The following is a 23,225-nucleotide window of genomic DNA, read 5'->3' on the forward strand; positions in this document are numbered from 1 at the left end:
CTGAGGATCCGTAGGTGAGCGAGAACTCCCATTGCCATCCGTTCTTCTTGCTAACGTGCAATCATTGGAAAATAGAATTGATGACCTACGATTAAGATTATCCTACCAACGGGACATCAAAAACTGTAACATCTTATGTTTCACCGAGACGTGGCTGAACAACGATACGGACAATATAGATCTGTTGGGATTTTCCATGCACCGGCAGAACAGAGACGCTACATCTGGCAAGACGATGGGTGGGGGTGTGTGTCTTTTTGTCAATAACAGCTGGTGCGCATTGGTGGTTTCAAGGTATTGCTCGTACCTTATGATAAACTGTAGACCACACTATCTACCAAGAGAGTTCTCATCTATATTATTTGTAGCCGTCTATTTACCACCACAGATAAAAGCTGTCACTAAGACCGCTCTCAACCAACTCTATAAGGCCATAAGCAAATAAGAAAATGCTCACCCAGAAGCGACGCTTCTAGTGGCCAGCGACTTTAATGCAGGCAAACATAAATCAGTTTTACCAAAGTTTTACCAGCATGTCACGTTTGCATGTGCAACCATAGAAAAATAAAATCCTAGACCACCTTTACTCCACACACAGAGATGCATACAAAGCTCTCTCCCACCCCCCTCCATTTGCCAAATCTGACCATAATTATATCCTCCTGATTCCTGCTTACAAGCAAAAACTAAAGCAGGAAGTACCAGTGACTCGCTCAATACGGAAATGGTCAGATGACGTAGATGCTACACTACAGGACTGTTTTGATAGCACAGACTGGAATATGTTCCGGGATTCATCCAATGGCATTGACGAGTACACCATCTCAGTCATAGGCTTCATCAGTAAGTGTATCGACGACGTCCTTCCCACAGTGACTGTGGGTACATATCCCAACCAGAAGTCATGAAATACAGGCAACATCTGCATCCAGTTTAAGGCTTGAGCTGCCGCTTTCAAGGAGCGGGAGACTAATCTGGACACTTAAAAGAAATCAGGGCTATGCCCTGAGATGAACGATCAAACAAACAAAGCGTCAATACAGGTTTATCTACTACCCCAGCTCTGACGCTCATTGGATGTGGCAGGGCCTGAAAACTATTGCTCGCTACAAAGGGAAACCCAGACACAGAGCTGCACAGTGACGCGAGCCTACCAGAAGAGCTAAATGCCTTTAATGCACGCTTTGAGGCAAGCAACACTGAAGCATGCATGAGTGCACCAGCAGTTCTGGATGAATGTGTGATCACGCTCTCGGTAGCCGATGTGAACAAAACCTTTAAACAGGTCAACATTCACAAAGCCGCTGGGCCAGACGGATTACCAGGACGTGTACTCAAAGCATGCGTGAACCAACTGACAAGTGTCTTCAATTACATTTTCAACCTCTCCCTGACCGAGTCTGCACACCGCCATAGTCCCTGTGCTCAAGGAAGAGAAGGTAACCTGCCTAAATGATTACCGCCCTATGGCACTCACGTCGGTAACCATGAAGAGCTTTGAAAGGCTGGTCATGGCTCACATCAACACATCCTCCCGGACACCCTAGTCCCACTCCAATTCGCATACCGCCCCAACAGATCCACAGATGATGCAATCTCAATCGCACTCCACCCTGCCCTTTCTCACCTGGACAAAAGGAACACCTATGTGAGAATGCTGTTCATTGACTACATCTCAGCATTCAACACCATAGTGCCCACAAAGCACATCACTATGCTAAGAACACTGGGACTAAACACATCCCTCTGCAACTGGATCCTGGATTTCCTGATGGGCCGCCCCCAGGTGGTAAGAGTAGGCAATAACACGTCTGCCACGCTGATCCTTAACACTGGGATACCTCAGGGGTGTGTACTTAGTCTCCTCCTGTATTCCCTGTTCACCCACGATTGCGTGGCCAAACACGACTCCAATAACATCATTAAGTTTGCTGACGACACAACAGTGGTAGGCCTGATCACAAACAAAAATGAGACGGCCTATAGGGAGGAGGTCAGAGATCTGTCAGTGTGGTGCCAGGACAACAACCTCTCCCTCAATGTTAGCAAGACAAAGGAGCTGATCGTGAACTACAGGAAAAGTCGGGCCGAACAGGCCCTCATTTCCATCGACGGGACTGTAGTGGAGCGGGTTGAGAGTTTCAAGTTCCATGGTGTCCACATCACCAAATAACTATCATGGTCCAAACCTACCAAGACAGTCATGAAGAGGGCACAACAAAACATTTTCCCCCGCAGGAGACTGAAAACATTTGGCATGGGTCCCCAGATCCTCAAAAGGTTCTACAGCTGCACCATCGAGAGCATCCTGACCGGATGCATCACCACCTGGTATGGCAACTGCTCGGCATCTGACAGTAAAGCGCTACAGAAGGCAGTGCGAACGGTCCAGTACATCACTGGGGCCAAGCTTACTGCCATCCAGGACCTATACAATAGGCGGTGTCAGAGGAAAGCCCATTAAATTGTCAGACTCCAGTCACCCAAGCTATAAACTGTTTTCTCTGCTACCGCACGGAAGGTGGTACCGGAGCACCAAGTCTAGGACCAAAAGGCTCATCAACAGCTTCTACCCCCAAGCCATAAGACTGCTGAACAATTAATAAAATCGCCTCCGGACAATTTACATTGACCCCCCCCCTTTTTGTTTTTGTACACTGCTGCTACTCGCTGTTTATTATCTATGCGTAGTCACTTCACCCCCACCTACTATATATGTACAAATTACCTCAACTAACCTGTATCCCCGCACACTGACTCGGTACCGGTGCCCTCTGTATATAGCCTCGTTATTGTTATTCTTATTGTGTTACTTTTTCTCATTACATTTCATTTTAGTCTACTTGGTAAATATTTTCTTAACTCTTCTTGAACTGCATTGTTAGTTAAGGGCTTGTAAGTAACCATGTCATGGTAAAGTCTACATTTGTTGTATTCGGCACATAACATTTAATTTGATTTGATTTGACAAGCATATCATGCATCAATTTATTGTGCCCTTTATTGTTTGTGAAAAACAAGCATGTTCACTCTAAGCCTCACTTAGGACTTAAGCCTACTCAACATTTATCTTGTAATGGCCCTTAACACAACAGTCAACTAGCTTGATTTTTGTCAGGTTGTGTTTGACTTGTGAGTGAGGGTTTTATAATAGCACAGCACGGTGTGGAGATCCATATGTCAAAGCGCTACACTCCTAGGAGCTAGCGAAAGTGAGCATACGGCATATCAAGGAATATTCAACGCTGGTCTGACCAATCGGAATCCACGCTTCAAGATTGTTTTGATAACACGGACTGGGTTATGTTCCAGGTAGCTTCTGATAGTAACATCAACGAACACACGGATACGGTGACTGAGTTTATCAGGAAGTGTATAGGAGATGTTGTGCCAACTGTGACTATTTAAACCTACCCTAACCAGAAACTGTGGATAGATGGCAGCATTCTCTCAAAACTGAAAGTAAGAACTGATGCGGCCCGCTACCAAGGAATGTGGACTCTCCTTCCCAGTGGCCGAGGTGAGTAAAGACATTTAAACGTGTTAACCCTCGCAAGGCTGTCGGCCCCGACGGCATCGCTAGTCGCATCCTCAGAGCATGCACAGACCAGCTGGCTGGAGTGTTTACAGACATATTCAATCCCAGGCTGCTGTCCCCACTTCCTTCAAGATGTCCACCATTGTTCCTGTACCCAAGAAAGCAAAGGTAACTGAACTACATGACTATCGCTCCATAACACTCACTTCTGTCATCATGAAGTGCTTTGAGAGGCTAGTTAAGGATCATATCACCTCTACATTACTTGACACCCTAGACCTACTTCAATTTGCTTACCACCCCAATAGATCTGCCATCGCACTTCACACTGCCCTGTCCCATCTGGACAAGAGGAATACCTACGTAAGAATGCTGTTCATTGACTTTAGCTCAGCATTCAACACCATAGTACCCTTCCAGCTCATCATTAAGCTCGGGGCCCTGGGTCTGAACCCCACCCTGTGAAACTGGGACATCTGTCCTTGTGATTGTCTCCACCCCCTCCGGGTGTCGCTTTTTCCCCCCAGTGTATTTATCCCGGTGTTTCCTGTCTCTCTGTGCCAATTTGTCTTGTATGTTTCCAAGTCCACCAGCGTTTTTCCCCGTTCTCCTGCTTTTTGCATTCTCCTTTTTCTAGTCCTCTCGGTTTTGTCCCTTGCCTGTTTCTGGACCTTGTACCCGCCCGCCTGACCATTCTGTCTGCCTTCACCACGAGCCTGTCTGCAACTCTTTACCTCCTGGACTCTGATCTGGTTTAGACGTTTTTGCCAGTCCACGACCATTCTCTTGCCTACCCCTTTGGATTAATAAACATTGTAAGACTCCAACCATCTGCCTCCTGTGTCTGCATTTGGAAACAACACCTCCACTTTGCTCATCCTCAACACAGGGGCCCTAAAAATTGTGCGTGCTCAGCCCCCTCCTGTACTCCCTGTTCACTCATGACTGCGTGGCCACTCACTCCTCCAACTTAATCATCAAGTTTGCAGACGACACAACAGTAGTAGGCTTGATTACCAACAATGATGAGGCAGCCTACAGAGAGGAGGTGGGAATGTGGTGCCGGGAAAATAGCCTCTCACTCAATGTCAACAAAACAAAGGAGCTGATCGTGGACTTCAGGAAACAGCAGAGGGACCGTAGTAGAGCAAGTGGAAAGTTCCTTGGCGCACACATCACTGACGATCTGGAATGGTCCACTCACACAGTGTGGTGAAGAAGGCACAACCGCGCCTCTTCAACCTCAGGAGGCTGAGGAAATTTGGCTTGGCACCTAAAACTCTCACAAAATTTTACAGATGCACATTTGAGGGCATCCTGTCGGGCTGTATCACTGCTGAGTTGTGTGTACTGTTGTGGATTGTTAGATATTACTGCACTATTGGAGCTAGAAGCACATGCATTTCGCTACACCCACAATAACATCTGCTAAACATGTGTATGTGACAAAAAAACTTGTTATGATTTGATAGCATTAGAATACATTCTTTCTGTATCCTTCTTGTTGGAAACCATTACCAGAGAGAGAGAGAGAGAGAGAGAGAGAGAGAGAGAGAGAGAGAGAGAGAGAGAGAGAGAGAGAGAGAGAACCCATTATTTGGCCCCTAATGGATAAAGGATGTGCAGCAAGGAGATCAAAGATGCATTTGCGTGAGCTAGTGACAGCCATGACACTGTGTGGCAGACTAATTAAGACTGGCACTCTTCGTAAGCACATTTCATAGACTTTAACTTACATTGTATGTTTGGGACCCCAACTTTGGCATATCTCCATTTTTATACAAATCATATCAATTTACGTAGAAAATCTCAGAGTTGATTTGGACAATGTTATTATTGCTTACCATTGATTGACCCTATCAGTGTGACTAATTGAATATGTCATCTTTGTTGCACGTCTAAATCTTTTTCAAAATGGTGGCATGCATGGAGGACGAGGGTCGGCTTTATTTTGACAGGGATGTCGGGTTAGATGACATACAAATGCAAATGCCACAGAGGATCAGTTAGACTATTTTTTCAATAACAAGAGGACATTAAAGCCTAACAAATAATACCATCTACCATTGATGTTTCCTATGTCTTATAACCTTATAACCTATGGACGTCTTATTATAGGATGTTTGGGGGGGTTGACCTATTTTACATGAACAGTAGTTGTGTCTAAAAGTATGAAACTGAAGAAGATTACAAAACTGCAGATGAAAGAAGTGCTTTGTAATCACCTACGGTGCTGGAGAAATATTGTTGACTTGTTATTTTCGGATTCCATAATCCAGTACTTCTGTGTGTACATTGTTGTTGCATTCATGAAGAGTCTGTAAATATATGCATAGAAAATACCAATTTCTTTCACAGCCAAATTGGCAACCATCATGATTGTACTCCATGGTAATAATAATGTTGAAATAAATGACATAATACCATATGCACAATTAAAGGTGAGAAAAACTACGATCACATTCACCTCATAGCTAGTATATAATAAGAAAGAAGCAAAAATAAACCTATAAATAATGAATATGATTGTGATTATTCACTTTCAGATTTGCATAATAATTGTTGAAATTAGGGTCCTTTTCTTTGTTTCCAAAACAACTAGTAGGTTACCTTCTTGCTTTCAAAGTACAATAAATGAATAAGAATAAATAAGGCCTTATGAGCAAATGCTTCTCATGTATAATTAATGGTGTGGGTCACACGGTAATATGCAAGATGCAAGTTGCTGTAAATGAGCATCCGTGTTGCACTGGTAATGTGGAACAGTTATGCACTGTCATTGCACTGACCAAGGCCCAAGACATTTGAAATTGAATGGCCCAGGTAGCAGCTAAAGAGAGTGAGTGAGTCTTAGTTGTTGTGTAACAGAGATATTGAATGACCTATATGTCGCAGCTAAAGAGAGAGAGAGAGAGAGAGAGAGAGAGAGAGAGAGAGAGAGAGAGAGAGAGAGAGAGAGAGAGAGAGAGAGAGAGAGAGAGAGAGTACTGTAAATGTTAGCTGTTGTCTAACAGAACTCGCTCGCCACTTTATTCCCAAAGAAAACATTAACCAGGTGACTTATCATAAAACTCTGCAGCCTGACCTTCTAATGTCTGTGTCATTGATTGCGTATCGTGGTACACTCTCCATCCCAAGGTGATAGATTATTCAATTAACTATTGACCTTTCTCGAGGACTCGTTTGTCGATGAAAACGCTTTTATGACAGATGTGCATTTAGGAACGGACGGGAGGAAGGAAGGATGCTGAGTTTTGATTTTGGCATTTACAGGGTGCATTAAGATGTTTTCTCTCTCTGATGACTTCTGATTTAACATTGTCATAAGATGATGAATGGGAATTGTGGCTCTCCGTATGGATACCATTGCAGGAAAGCTATGGAGCTACAGTGGTGCATCTTGGCAGGCTATTGTATATAATGTTCTCTCCTGGATTTCTACCATGTGCTTATCCTTAACTCAGGCATATTTCATTACTAAGACTGTACTCTACTGTGTCCCTGTGTTCTGCATTGCACTAGAGAGATGGGCATTTGTGTTCGTATTTCCAGCATAAATGCATATTGATGAATCATAGTCTAGTCAAGCCCCCATTTCCTGCTGCTGAAGTTGCCCTAACCACACATATACTGTAGATATTATATTAAGCAGATATCTTATTTTATATCACGGAGCAAGGAAAGAGATATTTATACCAAGTGCTGGTAAAACCATTTATTTACTTTGATAGTCAGGAGGTGGTTAAGTTAATATAATGTCATTAAAGTGTACACATTGTTAGACAGCAGTTACACAGTTACAACAGTGATAACTGTTTGCAGTTTCTGTAACTTTACTGGACAAAAATATAAAGGCAACATGCAACAATTTCAAAGGATTTACTGAGTTAAAGTTCATATAAGGAAATCATACAATGGAAATGAATTCATTAGGCCCTAATCTATGGATTTCACATGACTGGGAATACAGATGTGCATCTGTTGGTCACAGATACCTTAAAAAAAGGTAGGGTGTGGATCAGAAAACCAGTCAGTATCTGGTGTGACCACCAATTTCCTCATGCAGCGTGACACTAACCCTTAAATTAAATCAAATCAAAGTTGATTTGTCACATTCGCCGAATACAACAGTGAAATGCTTACTTACAGGATCTAACCAACATGGCAAAAAAGGTATTAGGTGAACAATAGGTAAGTAAAGAAATAAAAACAACAGTAAAAAGACAGTGAAAAATAACAGTGGTGAGGCTATATACAGTAGCGAGGCTATATACAGTAGAGAGGCTATATACAGTAGAGAGGCTATATACAGTAGAGAGGCTATATACAGTAGCGAGGCTATATACAGTAGCGAGGCTATATACAGTAGCGAGGCTATATACAGTAGAGAGGCTATATACAGTAGAGAGGCTATATACAGTAGCGAGGCTATATACAGTAGCAAGGCTATAACAGTAGCGACGCTACATACAGGCACTGGTTAGTTGGGCTGATTGAGGTAGTATGTACATGTAGATATGTTTAAAGTGACCATGCATATATGATAAACAGAGAGTAGCAGCAGCATAAAAGAGGGGTTGGGAGGGGGCACACAATGCAGATAGTCTGTGTAGCCATTTGATTACCTGTTCAGGAGTCTTATGGCTTGAGGGTAAAAACTGTTGAGAAGCCTTTTTGTCCTAGACTTGGCACTCAGTACCGCTTGCCATGCAGTAGTAGAGAGAACAGTCTATGACTGGGATGGCTGGGGTCTTTGACAATTTTTAGGGCCTTCCTCTGACACCGCCTGGTGTAGAGGTCCTGGATGGCAGGCATCTTAGCCCCAGTGATATACTGGGCCGTACGCACTACCCTCTACCCTCTCGCCTTGCGGTCGGAGGACGAGCAATTGCCATACCAGGCAGTGATGCAACTATCCTCTCAATGTTGCAGCTGTAGAACCTTTTGAGGATCTGAGGACCCGTGCCAAATCTTTTTAGTTTCCTGGGAGGGAATAGGCTTTCTCGTGCCCTCTTCACAACTGTCTTGGTTTGTTTGGACCATTCTAGTTTGTTGGTGATGTGGACACCAAGGAACTTGAAGCTCTCAACCTGCTCCACTACAGCCCCGTAGATGAGAATGGGGGCGTGCTCGGTCCTGCTTTTCCTGTAGTGCACAATCAGCTCCTAAGTCTTGGTTACGCTGAGGGATAAGTTGTTATTCTGGCACCACCCGGTCAGGTCTCTGACCTCCTCCCTACAGGCTGTCTCATCGTTGTCGGTGATCAGGCCTACCGCTGTTGTGTTGTCTGCAAACTTTTATTTTAAATTTTATTTTACCTTTATTTTCTGCAGTGTCTGCAAACTTAATGGCGGTTTTGGAGTCGTGCCTGACCATGCAGTCGTGGGTGAACAGGGAGTACAGGAGTGGACTGAGCACGCACCTCTGGGGGGCTCCAGTGTTGAGGATTAGCGTGGCAGATGTGTTGCTACCTACCCTCACCACCTGGGGGTGGCCCATCAGGAAGTCCAGGATCCAGTTGCAGAGGGAGGTGTTTAGTCCCAGGATCCCTAGCTTAGTGATGAGCTTTGAGGTTACTATGGTGTTGAACGCTGAGCTGTAGTCAATGAGTAGCATTCTCACATAGGTGTTCCTTTTGTCCAGGTGGGAAAGGGCAGTGTGGGGTGCAATAGAGATTGCATCATCTGTGGATCTGTTGGGGCTGCATGCAAATTGGAGTGGGTCTAGGGTTTCTAGGATAATGGTGTTGATGTGAACCATTCAAAGCACTTCATGGCTACGGATGTGAGTGCTACGGGTCTGTAGTAATTTAGGCAGGTTGCCTTCGTGTTCTTGGGCACAGGGACTATGGTGGTCTGCTTGAAACATGTTGGTTTTCGACTCAATCATGCTCCTTCAGGCTTTTGATCGTTCCCTGTGGAATATTGTCCCACTTTGGCAACAGCTCAGGTGGACATTCTTGCAGTCAGACTGCCAATTGCACACTCCCTAAAAACTTGAGACATCTGTGGCATTGTGTTATGTGACAAAACGAAACATTATAGAGTGGCCTTTTATTGTCACCAACACAAGGTGAATCTGTGTAATGGTCATGCTGTTTAATCAGCTTTTTGATATGCCACACTTGTCAGGTGGATGAATTATCTTGGCTAAGGAGAAATTCTCACTAACAGAGATGTAAACACATTTCTGAGAGAAATGTAGCTTTTTGTGCCTATGGAACATTTCTGGGATCTTTTATTTCAGCTCATGAAACATGGGACTAACACTTTGTTGCATTTATATTTTTCAGTGAATAGTGTGATGTGTATCTCCATTGTTAATTTATTCTTGTCACTGCAACATACTCTACCATTGCCCTTTTTATCCTGACGTTGTTTGCCTTAGAATTACCTTTTGGAATGAGATCTTTCGACGAGCAAGTGTCAACATAGTGTACACTAGCAGATTGTTGTTGTCAGTGTCAAAGTTGCAGCTAGATTCCTTGTGTAATTGGTTTTACTGTATGAAACATGTTTTCTTCACGAAGGAGGTGCATTGGCAATGCAAATAAAGTTCCAGTACCATTTTACAGTGTATTACCTTAGCTTATTAATATTTATTGTCCTTCATTTTGATTTCCGCAGGTTGTCAAACTACAGTTACAGGCAAGCCATTCATGGCATCACAGATAGACAGAAACTAAGATTGTGTTCCAAATGACACCATATATCCCTATGGGCCCTGGTCAAACGTAGTGCACTATGTAGGGAGTAGGGTGCCATTTGGGAAGCAAACCCTAGCCATCTGTGGCCCTGTGCCACATGACTGTCCTCTCCTGCTCAGCTCAGGGAAGTAACATCTTACTCCTGTTCTCATTGTTGAAAAAGGATGTGACAAAGAGAGATTTCTGTGGGGATAAATATTTAATAGCTCACGCTGACTTATTCATGTTCTATGGGCCTACTCCCACATGTTCTCCTCCACACCTGTCACATCCCTCTCACCAAAAACACAGAGTCATAAAAGGGAAGTCATAACTTTACTTTCAGCCAAAAGAGACATCTTGATCTAGTTAAGTGATATTCCAGATCCAGAATAGCGCAGTGGTGAGTGAATGACTTGTACAGTACAGGGATATTATGATAGATATCTATTAGTGCGCACACCTCTTAAATATCATCCTCCCTAGCAGTTTTGACAGGAGCGACTTTTTCCCTTGTCAAAAAGCCAATTCGTTAAGGAAGGATGGAGGGATTGAACCAAAGTGACAGGACAGGACGGTTGCAATTACTGATAAAGGGAGAAAGTGTCGAACAGGATGCAACGGGCATCTATTTGCGATGTTTGATGTGATTTATCCGACGGACGGTTGGACGGCGCCGGGATTGGGGCGTATTTAAAACAGCACTCGAATATGAGCTGCCCTTGGAAAAGTGACGAGTCGTTCCCCTTGACATTATTGACGGACTCCTCTAATCAATTCGACTTGTCTGCAAAGTGGCTCCGGATCTGCCGTCATATTATGACAGGGGCTGGGACTGACAATACATCATAACCACCTAATCCAAATTCTTTCCTCCTTCTCCCGCAGAGAGGAGAGGAAAGGCTGGCTAGGAGGGAGTAGACCTGGAAACTGGATAGGATAAATGACCTTAGCCCAAATGTCTCTGGCCAAAAGTAGTGCACTATTTAGGAAACAGGGTGCCATTTGGGATGCATTTGGGGATCTCTAGCATACTCAAGCAGTTCGGGAAGCCTGACCACTCTAACCGGTCAGTAGATCTGAGAGATCTCTTCATTTCAGTTGAAATTCTATATGTTGTGTTTTTATATAGAATCTTATTAGATTTGTGCCCTAATGGTGGCAGTGTTGCTATCATGTGTACCTGTCAGGGCTTTACGATATCCTAAGTTAATATAAACATCCGCTTGAGTAGGAAATGCAGGATCATTTCAACTACTGCTCTTCTGTTTGTTTGTTTTTTCAGTGGATAATTATTTATCTTTCATCTCTTGTTCTCTTCCGTTATATAGACTGCAATAGTGTCACAAATTGGAAAGCTCCTGCAGGTGAATACTAGATCATATTTACCGATATTGGCAGAACATAATGGGTTGAAGTCTGCTCTAAATGGAACGCTACAGTTCTGTTCTTAAGCACTTATGGGCAATTTTACACTCTACCCATTTAACATAAAACAACAACAAGGGAATATATACAGTATATATCAAATATATAGTTAGTTCTTCATTTGAAGGCGTGCAACCTATTTTTAGTTACCAGGTGCATGGTAGACGGTAGCTGCTCATCAGACCACATCTGTAAGCTGATCAATATTTCATGATAATCTGGGCGCTAGTTTTGAAACGACAAGGATGTGTTTGCACTCATCATGAACCTGTGTCATAGGCGGCGTTATAGAGTATCATAAAGAATGCATGCACATTGGTTTTAAATCCTACCATGGCTCATGCATTTTTAAACACAAAATACTTTGGGATACAGGGGTAACTATGCTTTATTTAAAAATACATCTTTTTATGTCTCTTTTTGCATAGTGAACCCTTGTAAATAAACTATGAATATACTATAGATTGTAAGTGTGTCGTATCTGAACCAAAAGCGCACCTTGAAATCGGCTGAGCAACGTTATTGTGGGTATGTTTTACATTTTAATCTGGTTATGTGTTCTTATTACTTTCATCATCAAAGCATGGTGCCTGCAATGGGAGTCCCATACTACTGTGCTGCTAAATAGAGACCTCTTTTTATTGTGTTTATCAGTGGTGTAAATATTTAAGTAAAAATACTTTAAAGTACTACTTAAGTTGTTTTGGGGGGGTATATGTACTTTACAATGTTTTTGTAAACTTTTACTACATTCCTAAAGAAAATACATTTTCCCTGACACTCAAAAGTACTCCTTACATTGTGAATGCTTATTTTTATTTATTTATTTTTTTATTTCACCTTTATTTAACCAGGTAGGCTAGTTGAGAACAAGTTCTCATTTGCAACTGCGACCTGGCCAAGATGAAGCATAGCAGTGTGAGCATACAACAAAGAGTTACACATGGAGTAAACAATTAACAAGTCAATAACACAGTAGAAAACGAAGGGGGGGTCTATATACAATGTGTGCAAAAGGCATGAGGAGGTAGGCAAATAATTACAATTTTGCAGATTAACACTGGAGTGATAAAAGATCAGATGGTCATGTACAGGTAGAGATATTGGTGTGCAGAAGAGCAGAAAAGTAAATAAATAGAAACAGTACGGGGATGAGGTAGGTGAAAAGGGTGGGCTATTTACCAATAGACTATGTACAGCTGCAGCGATCGGTTAGCTGCTCAGATAGCTGATGTTTGAAGTTGGTGAGGGAGATAAAAGTCTCCAACTTCAGCGATTTTTGCAATTCGTTCCAGTCACAGGCAGCAGAGTACTGGAACGAAAGGCGGCCAAATGAGGTGTTGGCTTTAGGGATGATCAGTGAGATACACCTGCTGGAGCGCGTGCTACGGATGGGTGTTGCCATCGTGACCAGTGAGCTGAGATAAGGCGGAGCTTTACCTAGCATAGACTTGTAGATGACCTGGAGCCAGTGGGTCTGGCGACGAATATGTAGCGAGGGCCAGCCGACTAGAGCATACAAGTCGCAGTGGTGGGTAGTATAAGGTGCTTTAGTGACAAAACGGATGGCACTGTGATAGACTGCATCCAGTTTGCTGAGTAGAGTGTTGGAAGCCATTTTGTAGATGACATCGCCGAAGTCGAGGATCGGTAGGATAGTCAGTTTTACTAGGGTAAGCTTGGCGGCTTGAGTGAAGGAGGCTTTGTTGCGGAATAGAAAGCCGACTCTTGATTTGATTTTCGATTGGAGATGTTTGATATGAGTCTGGAAGGAGAGTTTGCAGTCTAGCCAGACACCTAGGTACTTATAGACGTCCACATATTCTAGGTCGGAACCATCCAGGGTGGTGATGCTAGTCGGGCATGCAGGTGCAGGCAGCGACCGGTTGAAAAGCATGCATTTGGTTTTACTAGCGTTTAAGAGCAGTTGGAGGCCACGGAAGGAGTGTTGTATGGCATTGAAGCTTGTTTGGAGGTTAGATAGCACAGAAAATGGTCCAATTCACACACTTATCCCTGGTCATCCCTACTGCCTCTGATCTGGTGGACTCAGTAAACACAAATGTTTCATTTGTAAATTATGTCTGAGTGTTGGAGTGTGGCTATCTGTAAATAAATTATTCATCATTTTACTTTTACTTTTGAAACTGAATTATTTTAGCAATTACATTTACTTTTGATACTTAAGTATATTTAAAACAAATAATGTTTTACTTTTACTCAAGTAGTATTTCACTTGGTGACTTTCACTTTCACTTGAGTCATTTTCTAGGAACTTATCTTTACTTTTACTAAAGTAGGACAAATGGGCATTTATTCCACCACAGGTGTTTATTTGTACATACACTGCATTATAATGTGCATAGATACACTCATTACAAACCTACATCCTCAATACACATCTCCCAATAAGCTTTCCCAGATACTTTCGAGCCAAGATCCCACTACTATCTCTATTGCTGTGATATTCAAAGGTATTAAACACTATTTCATGTGTTTGAAACAATGTCAAACTCCCAACTCCCGAAGAGCCACTGCAGTGCGGGAACTGTTATGTTTTATCTCCAGCTTTAATCATTGTTGGCTTGGATCAACTTCCTGTCAGAAAGTGAAACAGCTTAGGAATGTCATTCTTTGAAAAGAAAACAGAGAGGATCCAAAGAGGAAGTTCTCTGATTCTACATGTACGCAGAAACACTAACACGCTCATACGTGGATGCACACACGGACGTGCAGGGGAACACTCACACACACACACACACGCGCACGCGCACACACACACACACACACACACACAGAGGGCTGAGAGGGGAGTATGGCTGGGAAACATCAAATGCCCAGGGAGGGAAAAGGACCGACTTTTCCCACATTTAGAGTCCATGGATACTTCAGAAGTTCATCTAAAAATAGATCTATGTCAAAACCAGCATTGAAACGATGAATGCAATGATGGTGTCTTTACTCACTCACTGTGTAGGGTCAGAGGGAAGACACCGCTATGTGAATATTTCACTCTTTGCTGCTGAGAATGTTCCTGTGTTGCCATAAAATCACTGAAAACCAGCACTGCACACAGTTATATGAAAACTATTCCACTTTCCATGTAGCCTAATTTTGATCAGCTAATAGCCTAACCACCGATCAAGCAATATTATGGACTAACTTAAAATGTTTTATTATTTTTGCTGCGACAATGAAGGTCAAATTAAGATCCTACACCTGTACATCAGTTAGTCATGTCTCTGCGCCAAGTCTAGGACCAAAAGGCTCCTTAACAGCTTCTACACACAAGCCATAAGACGGCTGAACAATTCATCAATGGCCACCCCGACTATTTACATTGACCCCCCCTCCCACCCCCCTTTGTTTTTACACTGCTTGTACTCACTGTTTATTATCTATGCATAGGCACTTTAAAAATTACCTCGAATAACCTGTACCCCCCACATTGACTCGATACCGGTAACCCCTGTATATAGCCTCATTATTGTTATGTCATTTTCTTGTGTTATTTAAATTTTTAAAAAATTACTTTAGATAATTTTGTAAATAATTTTTTAACTCTATTTCTTGAACTGCATTGTTGGTTAAGGCTTGTAATAAGTAAGCATTTCACAGCTGTTGTATTGGGGTGGCAGGGTAGCCTAGTGGTTAGAGCATTGGACTAGTAACCGGAAAGTTGCAAGTTCAAACCCCTGAGCTGACAAGGTACAAATCTGTCGTTCTGCCCCTGAACAGGCAGTTAACCCACTGTTCCTAGGCCGTCATTGAAAATAAGAATTTGTTCTTAACTGACTTGCCTAGTTAAATAAAGGTAAAAAAATATAAAAAATCGGCGCATGTGACAAATACAATTAGATTTGATTTGACTCTTGATCACGCATAAACACAGTTTACTTTCATAGTAGCCAGGTTGTATTCTTTCTTGCATTTATGCACTCTCCTCCTCTCACCTTGTCCCAGCTTGTGAACGTCAATGCAAAAAAACACATCAGCTGTATGTGATCAGGCTAAAAAACCTTTCCAAGCCAAACCATATCATAACCGCTACACATAGCCTACATCGTTGTCACCATATTTGCTAAAGTAACATCATATTCAACATAGCTAATACAACTAACGCGTTAGTAAACCTGCTACAGTTATGCAGTAACTTTACAGTGTACAGTCAGTAAGCAGTTACACTGTCACGCCCTGACCATAGAGAGCTGTTTATTCAATTCAATTCAAGGGCTTTATTGGCATGGGAAACATGTGTTAACATTGCCAAAGCAAGTGAGGTAGACAACATACAAAGTGAATATATAAAGTGAAAAACAACAAAAAATTAACAGTAAACATTACACATACAGTAAAGACATTACAAATGTCATATTATATATATACAGTGTTTTAACAATGTACAAATGGTTAAAGGACACAAGATAAAATAAATAAGCATAAATATGGGTTGTATTTACAATGGTGTTTGTTCTTCACTGGTTGCCCTTTTCTCGTGGCAACAGGTCACAAATCTTGCTGCTGTGATGGCACACTGTGGAATTTCACCCAGTAGATATGGGAGTTTTTCAAAATTTGATTTGTTTTCGAATTCTTTGTGGATCTGTGTAATCTGAGGGAAATATGTCTCTCTAATATGGTCATACATTGGGCAGGAGGTTAGGAAGTGCAGCTCAGTTTCCACCTCATTTTGTGGGCAGTGAGCACATAGCCTGTCTTCTCTTGAGAGCCATGTCTGCCTACGGCGGCCTTTCTCAATAGCAAGGCTATGCTCACTGAGTCTGTACATAGTCAAGGCTTTCCTTAATTTTGGGTCAGTCACAGTGGTCAGGTATTCTGCTGCTGTGTACTCTCTGTGTAGGGCCAAATAGCATTCTAGTTTGCTCTGTTTTTTTGTTAATTCTTTCCAATGTGTTAAGTAGTTATCTTTTTGTTTTCTCATGATTTGGTTGGGTCTAATTGTGCTGCTGTCCTGGGGCTCTGTAGTGTGTGTTTGTGTTTGTGAACAGAGCCCCAGGACCAGCTTGCTTAGGGGACTCTTCTCCAGGTTCATCTCTCTGTAGGTGATGGCTTTGTTATGGAAGGTTTGTGAATCGCTTCCTTTTAGGTGGTTGTAGAATTTAACAGCTCTTTTCTGGATTTTGATAATTAGTGGGTATCGGCCTAATTCTGCTCTGCATGCATTATTTGGTGTTCTACGTTGTACACGGAGGATATTCTGCGTGCAGAGTCTCAATTTGGTGTTTGTCCCATTTTGTGAAGTCTTGGTTGGTGAGCGGACCCCAGACCTCACAACCATAAAGGGCAATGGACTCTATGACTGATTCAAGTATTTTTAGCCAAATCCTAATTGGTATGTTGAAATTTATGTTTCTTTTGATGGCATAGAATGCCCTTCTTGCCTTGTCTCTCAGATCGTTCACAGCTTTGTGGAAGTTACCTGTGGTGCTGATGTTTAGGCCAAGGTATGTATAGTTTTTTGTGTGCTCTAGGGCAACAGTGTCTAGATGGAATTTGTATTTGTGGTCCTGGTGACTGGACCTTTTTTGGAACACCATTATTTTGGTCTTACTGAGATTTACTGTCAGGGCCCAGGTCTGACAGAATCTGTGCATAAGATCTAGGTGCTGCTGTAGGCCCTCCTTGGTTGGTGACAGAAGCACCAGATCATCAGCAAACAGCAGACATTTGACTTCGGATTCTAGCAGGGGGAGGCCGGGTGCTGCAGACTTTTCTAGTGCCCGCGCCAATTTGTTGATATATATGTTGAAGAGGGTGGGGCTTAAGCTGCATCCCTGTCTAACCCCACGACCCTGTGTGAAGAAATGTGTGTGTTTTTTGCCAATTTTAACCGCACACTTGTTGTTTGTGTACATGGATTTTATAATGTCGTATGTTTTACCCCCAACACCACTTTCCATCAGTTTGTATAGCAGACCCTCATGCCAGATTGAGTCGAAGGCTTTTTTGAAATCAACAAAGCATGAGAAGACTTTGCCTTTGTTTTGGTTTGTTTGGTTGTCAATTAGGGTGTGCAGGGTGAATACATGGTCTGTTGTACGATAATTTGGTAAAAAGCCAATTTGACATTTGCTCAATACATTGTTTTCATTGAGGAAATGTACGAGTCTGCTGTTAATAATAATGCAGAGGATTTTCCCAAGGTTACTGTTGACACATATTCCACGGTAGTTATTGGGGTCAAATTTGTCTCCACTTTTGTGGATTGGGGTGATCAGTCCTTGGTTCCAAATATTGGGGAAGATGCCAGAGCTAAGTATGATGTTAAAGAGTTTTAGTATAGCCAATTGGAATTTGTTGTCTGTATATTTGATCATTTCATTGAGGATACCATCAACACCACAGGCCTTTTTGGGTTGGAGGGTTTTTATTTTGTCCTGTAACTCTTTCAATGTAATTGGAGAATCCAGTGGGTTCTGGTAGTCTTTAATAGTTGATTCTAAGATCTGTATTTGATCATGTATATGTTTTTGCTCTTTATTCTTTGTTATAGAGCCAAAAAGATTGGAGAAGGGGTTTACCCATACTGTCACGCCCTGACCATAGAGAGCTGTTTATTCTCTATTTTGGTAGGTCGGGTGTGATTAATGGTGGGTTATCTAGGGGAATTATATACCTATGTTGGCCTGATTATGGTCTCTGATTGGGAATCATATTTAGGTAGCCATTTTCCCCATTGTGATTTGTGGGATCTTGACTATGTCTATGTATAGTTGCCTGTGGGCATATTATGTAGCTTCGCGTTTCATTTTTTCGCTTTATTGTTTTTGTGCTTTACGTTTCCTTTTCTAAATAAAAGGATGGAAACATACCACGCTGCATCTTGGTCCACTCGTTATAACGATCGTGACACAGGCGTGCCCCGGTGGCAAAACATTTGTGAAAGCTTTGGATGTTGGATAGTCATAGCCAGCTAGTTAACATAGCATCCCTCTGTTTGAGCAGGGTGTTTGAGTAGGCTAAACTAGGAAGCTGCATTTTTTTTAGCTAAATAAGTGAAGCTGAAAGTGACATGTGACAATCTCTCGCTCTCTCTATGTCTCTCTTGCTTCTCCTTCATTTTAGAAGAAATTAATTTGTTCAAAACTGTTCAACTATTGTCTTTCTCTCTCTTTGAGTCAACTACTCACCACATTGATGCACTGCATTGCTAGCTAGTTATAGCTTATGCTTTCAGTACTAGATTCATTCTCTGACCCTTTGATTGGGTGGACAATACTTCAGTTCATGCTGAAAAGACCTCTGACAGGTTGGAGGAAGTCCCTGGAAGTTGTCATAATTACTGTGTAAGTCTACGGAAGTGTGTGAGAACCATGAGCCTCCTAGGTTTTGTATTAAAGTCAATGTACCCAGAGGAGGACGGAAACTACTGTAGCTGTCCTCTGGCTACACCATGGTGCTACCCTACAGAGTGCTGTTGAGGCTACTACAGACCTTCATTGCAAAATAGTGTGTTTAAATCAATTATTTGGTGACATAATTATATTTAGTATAGTTTTATCTAAAAAGGATCATTTTTGAAATCTTTTACTATTTTTATTTTTATGAAATTCACTGAGGATGATGGTCCTGCCCTTCCTCCTCTGGGGAGCGTCCACTGATTGGCATGTTGACTGCAGGAATGTCCACCGGAGTTGTTGCCAGAGAATTTAACCTTAATTTCTCTCACAATAAAGCCTCCTCCAACATCGTTTTAGAGAATTTCTCAGTACGTCCAACCGGCCTCACAACCGCAGACCATGTGTAACCACACCAGCCCAGCCCAGGACATCCACATTCGGCTTCTTCATCTGCAGGATCGTCTGAGACCAGCCACCTGGACAGCTGATGAAACTGAGGAGTATTTCTGTATGTAATAAAGCCCTATTGTGTGCAAAAACTAATTCTAATTGGCCTGGTTCCCAATTGGGTGGGTCTATGCACTCCCAGGCCCATCCTTGGCTGCGTCCCTGCCCAGTCATGTGAAATCCATAGAATAGGGACTAATGAATTCATTTCAATTGACTGATTTCCTTTTTTGAACTGTACCTCAGTAAAATCGCTGAAAATTGTTGTATGTTGCGTTCATTTTGTTGTTCAGTATCATTAGACAGAGAACAGAAGTCCCATAATGTTACTTGTGTACCTGCCTGCGGGTTGGGAGTAACACCACTTTGGGACAGAAGTAACAGCTGTCAAAAAGTGGCACAATATCTGTCTTGTTTCCGTTTTGTAATGCTCGTTACTTTCAACAAATGTACTATCAGCGATCATGTCATGTTCATGTCGATTTTAATAAATAATGCTATAGGTTCTAAGTGTATAAAAATGAACCATGCGTCAACATCGCAATGTTGCGCATCCTCAATATTTTGCCTTATTTTTGCCAATATTAATCGGACTAAAATGTATTACATAATAATAATAATTAACCATATCTTTCTCCTCGCTCTTTAATGGAAATGCCATAGGAGATGTTTTTCACAATTTTCAATTACTATTCATGCTTAGCCCTACCAATCATGTTAGCTCCAGTTGTCTTGATAGAATAAATGCCTTTATTCTCATCACAAAAGGCAAACTCATCATGCTTATCACATTTATGTGGCTTGATACAAGGTTATTGACCCCCAGAATGATAAAGATATATATTTTTAACCACTGACCTCTTTATAAAAGCTTATGTTAGAAGCTGATCAAATGATTAGTGCATAATTCTAATGATCATATATAAACAAACATTCAGTCACTTGTTGACATTTTGCTAATATTACAAAAGCAATATGAACTAGAGGAGACAATGGCCGGTGCTTAAATTGTATTATTCCAGGTCATCAGTTAACCCTTGACCTACAATGGTCGTGCTCACGCAGAAATCGAATTGGCATAATACCAAAATTCCTATAAAAACGTGCCTATTTAAGATAGAGATACGGTTGAAGTCAGAAGATTACATACACTGACAGTATATATATTATTCAATTATTGCATCCACACTGCTCACACGCGCCATCAAGTGTCTGCGTTGCCAAGGGCTAAAAAATAAGCCAGTTCTATTTGTGACGCAGATCGTGCTGCTAGTCCTGCCTCTCCCATCTCCTCATTGGTTTATAGAAGCAAGTACACACGTGCAATCCCCTCATTGGTTATACCCATGTGGGTGACTGAAAGACGAACGAGGTCGGTGGCGGTAATGCAACTAATTTATGAAAGTTGCTAATCACAATATTAAGTCCAGAGAAGAAAAGGCCTGGAAGGAGGAGAGTTGACTAGAAACGATTCAGTTGACCGTTTTATGTGTGGATTAATTGGCGGACCTTGTGCATTTCAGGTAAAATAACAACTCAATGTTTATATCCCAGGACAAATTAGCTAGCAATAGCAAGCTAGCTAAATAGTACAAATTAGCTAGAGAGTGCAAGCTAGCTAGCTAAATTGCCATAACTGTTTAATGCTTTTCGACCTGTCTCCAAATTAATATGATTGGATCAGTTTGCTTTCATATTTTAACCTGCGTATAGTGATCGCGGTTGGTGTGGGGGGACAAAACACATTCATGCACGATGGTGTACGATAGCGCAAGCGCGCAGCCGGTTTGGGTTCCGTGTTAGGTTGGAGTCATTAAAACTGTTTTTTTCAACCACTCCACAAATGTCGTGTTAACAAACTATAGTTTTGGCAGGTCGATTAGTACATCTACTTTGTGCATGACACAAGTCATTTTTCCAATGTTAACAGACAGATTATTTCACTTATAATTCACTGTATCACAATTTCAGTGGGTCAGAAGTTTACATACACTAAGTTGACTGTGCCTTTAAACAGCTTGGAAAATTCCAGAAAATAATTGCAGGGCTTTAGAAGCTTCTGATAGGCTAATTGATAACATTTGAGTCAATTTAAGGTGAACCTGTGGATGTATTTCAAGGCATACCTTCAAACTCAGTGCCTCTTTGCTTGACATTTTATTTTTTTTATTTTATTTTTTTTTACCTTTATTTAACCAGGTAGGCAAGTTGAGAACAAGTGGGAAATCATGGGAAAATCAAAAGAAATCAGCTGAGACCTCAGAAAAAATTGTAGACCTCCACAAATCTGATTCATCCTTGTGAGCAATTTCCAATCGCCTGAAGGTACCACGTTCATCTGTACAAACAATAGTACTTAAGTATAAACACCATGGGACCACACAGCCGTCATACCGCTCAGGAAGGAGATGGGTTCTGTCTCCTAGAGATGAACGTACTTTGGTGTGAAAAGTGCAAAGCAATCCCAGAACAACAGCAAAGGACAAAAGTATCTATATCCACAGTAAAACAAGTCCTATATCAACATAAACTGAAAGGTCGCTCAGCAAGGAAGAAGCCACTGCTCCAAAACCACCATAAAAAAGCCAGACTATGGTTTGCAACTGCAGATGGGGCCAAGATCGTACTTTTTGGAGAAATCTCCTCTGGTTTGATGAAACAAAAATAGTACTGTTTGGCCATAATGACCATCGTTACGTTTGGAGGAAAAAGGCAAGCCGAAAGAACACCATCCAAACCGTGAATCAAGGGGGTGGCAGCATCATGTTGTGGGGGTGCTTTGCTGCAGGAGGGACTGGTGCACTTCACAAAATAGATGGCACCATGAGGATGGGAAATTATGTGGATATATTGAAGCAACATCAAGACATCAGTCAGGAAGTTAACACTTGGTCGCAAATGGGTCTTTCAAATGGACAATGACCCCAAGCATACTTCCAAAGTTATAGCAAAATAGCTTAATTACAACAAAGTCAAGGTATTGGAGTGGCCATCACAAAGCCCTGACCTCAATCCCATAGAAAATGTGTGGGCAGAACTGAAAAAGCGTGTGCGAGCAAGGAGGCCTACAAACCTGACTCAGTTACACTAGCTCTGTCATGAGGAATGGTCCAAAATTCACCCAACTTGTGGAAAGTTGGTAAGCTTGTGGAATGCTACCCGAAACGTTTGACCCAAGTTATACAATTTAAAGGCAATGCTACCAAAAACTAATTGAGTGTATGTAAATTTCGGTCTCCCCGGGAATAAGATGAAATAAATAAAAGCGGAAATAAATCATTCTCTCTACTATTATTCAGACATTTCACAGTCTTAAAATATAGTGGTGATCCTAACCAACCTTAGACAGTGAATTTTTACTAGGATTAAATGTCAGCAAAGGTAATGTAAACTTCCGACTTCAACTGAATGTTTCTTTTTTTTGCATGGGCTGCGTTTCAATCACCACATCTGCCAATATCGCCCTTCCGCATTTGCGGAAGAGCAGTGTTTGTCAGACCATGAGACATCCCGAAAATCAGTCTTCTCACAAAAACGTCTATAGCTTCCCGAAACGTTTGGCCTACAACCTATTATGACCCCTATATTAGAAGGTGAGACTCCGTTTGGTGTTCTCCATTTGGCCCACAAGACTTGTCTGAAGGTCCCTGTACCAGTTTTAAAAATGATGGAAGTATGTATGGAGATAGTTTAGTTCCTAAAATAAGGGGATAAATACAGTGCCTTCAGAAAGTATTCAGTCCCCTTGACTTTTTTGACAATTGTG

Source organism: Oncorhynchus kisutch, linkage group LG16 (assembly GCF_002021735.2).
Source record: "Oncorhynchus kisutch isolate 150728-3 linkage group LG16, Okis_V2, whole genome shotgun sequence".
Taxonomy (NCBI): domain Eukaryota; kingdom Metazoa; phylum Chordata; class Actinopteri; order Salmoniformes; family Salmonidae; genus Oncorhynchus; species Oncorhynchus kisutch.